This window comes from Sturnira hondurensis, unplaced genomic scaffold, assembly GCF_014824575.4.
Source record: "Sturnira hondurensis isolate 20B ecotype Veracruz unplaced genomic scaffold, ASM1482457v3 Scaffold0006496, whole genome shotgun sequence".
NCBI lineage: Eukaryota > Metazoa > Chordata > Mammalia > Chiroptera > Phyllostomidae > Sturnira > Sturnira hondurensis.
This window is the reverse complement of record NW_028079127.1, coordinates 2,429,758-2,436,966: the sequence shown is the minus strand read 5'-3', so window position 1 is coordinate 2,436,966 and position 7,209 is coordinate 2,429,758. Positions and strand designations below refer to the sequence as shown.

The window sequence follows — 7,209 nt, the reverse complement described above, 5'->3', positions numbered from 1 at the left end:
GTTATTGTCCATGTGTCCTTTATGGACTCATGTGAGTCCATCCCCTTTCCCCCTATAATTCTCTCCCCTCTCCCCTCTGGAGCCTGTCAGCCTGTTCCGTATTTGAGTGTCATTGGTCATATTTTGCTTGCTTGTTTGTTTTGTTGTTTAGATTCCTGTTAACAGTGATATCATATGTATTTGTCTTTCACCACCTGGCTTATTTCGCTCAGCATAATGCTTTCCAGTTCCATCCATGATGTTGCAAAGGGTAGGAGCTCCTTCTTCCTTTCTGCAGCATAGAATTCCATTGTGTGAATGTACCATAGCTTTTTGATCCAGTCATTTACCAATGGGCATCTAGGTTGCTTCCAACTCTTGGCTATCGTGAATTATGCTGCTATGAACATCGGGGTGCATAGGTTCTTTTGGATTGGTGTTTCAGGGTTCTTAGGATATAATCCCAGCAGTGGAATTGCTGGGTCAAAAGGCACATTCATTTTTAGTTTTCTTAGAAAATTCCATACTGTTTTCCATAGTGGTTGCACCAGTCTTCAATCCCACCAACAGTGAGCTAGGGTCCCCTTTTCCCCACAACCTCTCCAACACTAGTTGTTTGTTTCTTTGTTTATGATAGCCCTTCTGACTGGTGTTAAGTGGTATGTCATTGTGGTTTTAATTTGCATCTCTCTGATAGCTAGCGATATCGAGCATCTTTCCATGTGTCTCTGGATCCTCTGTATGTCTTCCTTGGAGAAATGTCTGTTCAAGTCCTTTGCCCATTTTTTAATTGGGTTGCTCGTGTTCTTTGAGTGGAGTCGAGTGAGTTCTTTGTATATTTTGGAGATTAAACCTTTGTCTGAGGTATCACTGGCAAATATGTTTTCCGAAGCTACTGCTTCTCTTTTTATCTTGATACTGTTTTCCTTAGCTATGCAGAAGCTTTTAATTTTGATGAGGTCCCATTTGTTTATTCTTTCCTTTATGCCCCTTGCTCTAGGGGACGTATCAGTAAAAATCTTGCTGTGTGGAATATCTGAGATTTTCCTGCCAATGTTCTCCTCTAGGGCTTTAATGGTTTCATGGCTTATATTTAGGTCTTTTATCCACCTTGAATTAATTTTGGTATATGATGTAAGTTAGTGCTCGAGTTTCATTTTTTTGCATGTAGCTGTCCAGCTCTCCCAACACCATTTGTTGAAAAGGCTGTCTTTACTCCATTTTATGTTATTGCCAACTTGGTTGAATATTAATTGACTGTAGAGAGTTGGCTTTATTTCTGGGCTCTCTGTTCTACTCCATTGGTCTATGTGACTGTTTTTATGCCAGTACCAGGCTGTTTTGATTACAGTGGCCTTGTGATACAGTTTGATATCAGGTATTGTGATCCCTCTTACTTTGTTCTTCTTTCTCAAAATTGCAGCTGCTCTTTGGGGTCATTTATGGTTCCATATAAATTTTTGAAGTGTTTGTTCTATGTCTGTGAAATATGCCATTGGTATTTTAATAGGTATTGCATTGAATCTATAAATTGCTTTGGGTACTATGGACATTTTGATGTTAATTCTGCCAATCCATGAGCATGGTATATGTTTCCATTTGTTCATGTCTTCTTTGATTTCTTTCTTCAGTGTTGTATAGTTTTCTGCATACAGGTCTTTTACCTCCTTGGTTAGGTTTATTCCCAGATATTTTATTTTTGTTTTTGCTATATCGAATGGGATTTTTTCCTGATTTCTGCTTTCTTCTGTTTCATTGTTGGTATACAAAAATGCCTTTGATTTCTGGATATTGACTTTGTATCCCGCTGTTTTGCCAAATTCATTTATTAGTTCAAGCAGTTTTTTGGTAGAGGCTATAGGCTTTTCCATGTACACTGTCATGTCATCTGCAAACAGTGCCAGTTTTGTTTACTCCTTTCCCATTTGGGTGCCTTTTATTTCCTTTTCTTCTCTGATTGCTGTGGCTAGAACTTCTAATACTATATTGAATAGAAGTGGTGATAGTGGACAACCTTGTCTTGTTCCTGATCTTAGTGGAAAAGCTTTTAATTTTTGCCCATTGAGTATGATGTTGGCTGTAGGTCTTTCATATATGGCCTTTATTATATTGAGGAATGCTCCCTCTATTCCCACTTTGGTGAGTACCTTTATCATAAATGAGTGTTGTACCTTATCAAAAGCTTTTTCCACATCTATTGATATGACCATGTGGTTTTTGTCTTTGCCTTTGTTTATGTGATGTATTACATTTACTGATTTACGAATATTGAGCCATCCTTGCATCCCTGGGATGAATCCCACTTGGTCATGGTGTATGATCTTTTTGGTGTGTTGTTGGATGTGATTTGCCAATATTTTATTGAGGATTTTAGCATCTATGTTCATCAGCGATATTGGCCTAAAGTTTTCTTTCTTTGTTGTGTCTCTATCTGGTTTTGGAATTAGGATGATTCTGGCTTCATAAAAAGAGTTGGGGAGTTTCCCATCATTTTGGATTTTTTGGAATAGTCTGTGAAACATAGGGGTTAGCTCTTCCTTAAAAGCTTTGTAGAATTCTCCTGTGAAACCATCTGGTCCAGGGCTTTTGTGTGATGGGAGTTTTTTTTATTACTTCTTCAATTTCATGTGCTGTTATTAGCCTGTTAGGTTTTCTGCTTCTTTTTCATTGAGTTTTGGAAGATTATATTTTTCTAGAAATTTGTCCATTTCACCTAGGTTTTCAAATTTCTTGGCATACAGTTCTGCATAGTAATTTCTTACAATCCTTTGTATCTCTGTGGTATCAGTTGTGGTCTCTCCTTTTTCATTTCTGATTACGTTAATTTGGTTCCTCTCTCTTCTTTTCTTGATGAGCCTACTTAAAGGTTTATCTATTTTGTTTATCTTTTCAAAAAACCAACTCCTAGATTCATTGATCCTTAGAATTGTGCTTTTAGTCTCTATGTCATGTAGTTTTGCTCTGATCTTGGTTATTTCCTTCCTTCTACTTGCTCTGGGCTGTCTTTGTTGTTGTTCCTTGGGTTCTTGCAGGCATCGGTTAGGTTGTTTGTTTGAAATGTTTCTGTCTTCTTTAGGTAAGCATGTATTGCTATGAACTTCCCTCTGAGGACTGCCTTCACTGTGTCCCATAAGTTTTAGGTTGTTGTGAGTTCATTTTCATTTGTTTCCAGAAGCTTTTTGATTTCTTCTCCAATTTCAATCTCGACCCATTCGTTGTTTGCTAGCATACCACTCAGTCTCTGTGCTTTGGGGTGTTTCTGGTTTTTTTCCTCTGGGGTGGGTTTCCAATGTCAGTTCCTTGTGATCAGAGAAAATGCTTGGTATGATTTCTGTTCTCCTGAAATTGTTGAGACTTGTTTCATGTCCTATCATGTGCCTATCTTTTAAAATGTTCCATGTGCATTTGAAAAGAATGTGTGTTTAGCTTCTTTGGGATGGAGGACTCTATATATATCAATTAGGTCCATTTCATCTAGGGTGTCATTTAATGCTGCAATATCTTTGTTGATATTTTGTTTGGAAGATTTGTCCATTTTTGACAGAGGGGTGTTAAAATTCCCTAGTATAATTGTGTTGCTATCAATCTCTTTCTTGAGGTCCTCTAGGATTTTGTTTATATATTTTGGTGCTTCTATGTTGGGTGCATATATATTTATGATGTTAATGTCTTCTTAGTGGATTCTTTCTTTGAGTATTATGAAGTGATCTTCTGGGTCTCTCTTTATGGCCCTTTTTTGACGTCTATTTTGTCTGATATTAGAATTGCTACACCGGCTTTTTTTTCTTGACCATTTGCTTGGAAAAAATGTTTCCATCTTTTCAGTTTTAGTCTGTGATGGTCTTTTGACCTGAGGTGGGTCTCTTGTAGGCAGCATATGTGTGGGTCATGCTTTCTTATTCATTTAGCTATTCTATGTCTTTTAATTGGTGCATTTAATCCATGTACATTTAAGGTTGTTATTGAAAGGTACTTATTCATTGCCATTTGTGTACCTGTGCTCCTCTCTGTGTCTCTCTTTTCCTTCCTTCCCTTAAAACAGCCCTTTTAGTAATTCTTGTAGAGCTGGTTTGGTGGAGAAGTAATCTTTTAGACTTCTTTTGTTGGAAGCTCTTTATTTGGCCTTCTATCTTGATTGAGAGCCTTGATGGGTAAAGTAGCCTTGGTAGTAGACCTCTGTTTCTAATTACTTAGAGTATTTCCTTCCATTCTCTTCTTGCTTGGAGTGTTTCCATTGAGAAGTCAGTAGCCAACCTTATTGGGACCCCCTTGTATGTTACTTCCTTTTTCTCCCTTGCTGCCTTTAAGATTCTCTCTTTGTCTTGGAGGTTTGCCACTTTAAAGATGATGTGTCTTACAGTAGGCCTCTTTGGGTTCCACCTGCTTGGGACTCTCTGCGATTCCTGGATTTGTGTGACTTTATCTCTCCTCAACTTAGGAAAATTTTCTGTTATTTCTCTTTCAAGTAGGTTTTCTATGCCTTGTTCTTCTTCTTCTCCTTCTGGTATTCCTATTTTTCAGATATTATTACGTTTCATATTGTCTTGCATTTCTCTTAAACTCTCCTTAGTTTTTCTGATTCTCTTTTCCCTTACTTGGTCCATCTGGGAGATTCTTTCTACCCTGTCTTCGATCTCACTTATGCGGTCTTCCACCTCATCGATCCTACTCTTCATATCTTCCACTGTGTTCTTCAGTTCAGAAAAAGAATATGGAACACTTCACGAATTTTCATGTCATCCTTGCTCAGGGGCCATGCTAATCTTCTCTGTATCGTTTCAATTTTAGTATATGTGGTGCCGAAGCGAGCACTAAGTCTTTGTTTTTTAACCAATATTTCTGTTGCAGGATAAGATTTTGTCTCTTTAGCCTGGAGAAGTAAGTTTCCCTCATCTTGTTTTGACTTTTAAATTTTGTGTATTTCTAAATGTGTTTGTTTTAAGTTTGCGATGGTTTATGGGTTTTCATTAAAAAAACTCATGGAGCACTTTCAAATACATATCTTGCTGTGGTACAGGGATATTTGAGGGAAAAGGTAATTTTATAAATTATTTTTAGTTAATAGTTATTGTTAAGAGTTCAGTAAATACTGCTTTGTGCCAAGTACAATTTTAAACATTACACACTCATTATTCTTTTTTTACAGATTAGAAAAAACATCTGTAAAAACACTGGCCCAGAGATGGTAGACAACTTTTCAGGGTGATACTGATATTAAGTAGTTTATTAAGGTTAGAACCCAGGCTTTCTGTCATAGTGAGCACCCAACATCTGGGCCAGTGTACTCTGTTGCATCAGTTAAGAGTGTGATCCAAATATTGCAGTTGTCACTGGTCAGGGAGTAAAAACTGACAATGACATGGACCTTGCATTGGCTCTGCCCCTGCCTGTTGACTGCTTTATGTCCTATCTTTTTCAGCATCAACTTCTTTGAGTATTTCTAGGGAACTATTGCCCATCCCCGTCTCCCACCACACCCTTCAGCAGGATGCTTTCTTGTATCCACAAAGCAGCTCTAGTGTTGTTCTCTTGCTGGGACAATGGAAATTAAAACCAGTCACTTTTAAGTTTAAAATATTAACTTGTCACTCTGAGAAAAAACCTTTTTATAAGGAGAACAAAGTGTAGGTAAGGGGTTAGGAATTCAGGGAAAAGTTAATTGGATTAAAAAAACTGTAGTATTCTCACCCTGGGCAGTGGTTGTCTCACCCCAGAGTACAATGGCTCAGATACCCCCTTGATTGCTTGCAGTCTTCCTGAGGCACAGATGTGGGATTGCTTATGGTCTCCTGGAGTCAAGGAGGGTCATTCCTTCAGTTCCTGGAACAATAGCTTTTTACATGCATGGATTATTAAGCATATTAATTATTACCTGAAGGTAAAATTATTCCAATATTCGAGTCCCCCATCACAGGGATGTTGGGAGCTGACCAATACCCATCTCTTGACACAATCAGGACGGATAAGATGCATCTGCACAGCAGAGGCAACTGTGGCTGGATTCCCTGTCTTTCTCTCCTTGCATGTCTGTCTTTGTGATTCATAGGTGGTGGGATTTTTAGACATCTGTATTTCAGGTCCAATGATTTTCAGAATTCCAATGAAATTGTACAAAATGATTTCTTGGGCACAGAACAAAAGTGCCCCCTGATGGGGTAGCCCCTGAACATCTAAAAGTTGATGGAGTAGCAGCCCCTCCTCTACCTTGGACAGGAATATGTATTAATAGAATTAGACAGGTAAAGAAGCAGGAGAAGTTAGTTAACTATTACAAACAAAGCATGTAGAAACAATTGCTAAGGAGTTGGAGTCCAAAGTACATAAAGTAAAATTCTAGACAAGAAGATAGATAGTTAAGTTAGACACCAAAAAGGCCTTGTAATACATTTCCTATAACCACTGTTCAGTCTAGTGTATACTTTTGACCCATGCCAAATTCTAAGAACTTTAATAAACATCTATTCATCAATAAGACATTTAAAACTCTGTACATACAGCTATTTCTAATTGCATGATTAATGGCTCTCCTGTTCAAAATAACCTTTGTTTAACATAACTGAATCTGGAATTTCCTGTACTTTTTCTAGTTACCTCTGTATTGATTTTTTCTGCCTAACTGATCATACCATGCACATGTTCCTTTAATGTTCTGTAACAATGTCTATAAAAATAAAGCTTAAATCAAAGTCTGAGAGTTTGGTCAGACCCATAGAGGCTGGCTATACTCTGGCATCCAACCATTAGACACCCACAGGTGTCTGACTCTTCGTTCGTCACCTGTGCTGTCCATCTTTTGGGGACCCTGAGACCTGCCGAGGCTGGACCCCAGCACAAAGACATTTAGGAGCAAATTGCTTGCATATTCTAGACCATCTAGGGACAGACCAGGCTTAGTCCCAATCCCTCTTCAGTGATGTTCTTCATGACACTCTTTAAAAATAAAACTAACCAGAAAATAACCCTGATCCTTCTATATGCACATTTTAATGAGTCAACATATTGAAGGGCACACCTGAAAAGCTAATGAATATTCTGTTAAGACCCTCCCCTGAGACTTCCCCTAGGATTCCAGTCCACCAAAGAAAGTTAAAAAGCCTCAAGACAAAGGACGTAGGGCTAGAGTATGCCCACTCCTTGTAGCTCAGCTCTCTTTCCTCTAAACTCTAGGTGACACCACAATACTTGTAACAAGGGGAGGCAGCAAGTAGTGGCAGCTTGTCCCAGGCTTAC

The 7,209-nt window shown here is 38.3% G+C and overlaps 1 non-coding gene across 1 annotated transcript; it reads right to left on the bottom strand.

The window, feature by feature from the left end:
* Nucleotides 1–4,684: 4,684 nt before the first annotated feature.
* Nucleotides 4,685–4,791, bottom strand: LOC118989671 (U6 spliceosomal RNA). The gene has a single exon (XR_005067048.1). It is a non-coding gene; the product is annotated as a U6 spliceosomal RNA (small nuclear RNA).
* Between the last annotated feature and the right edge of the window lie 2,418 nt (nucleotides 4,792–7,209).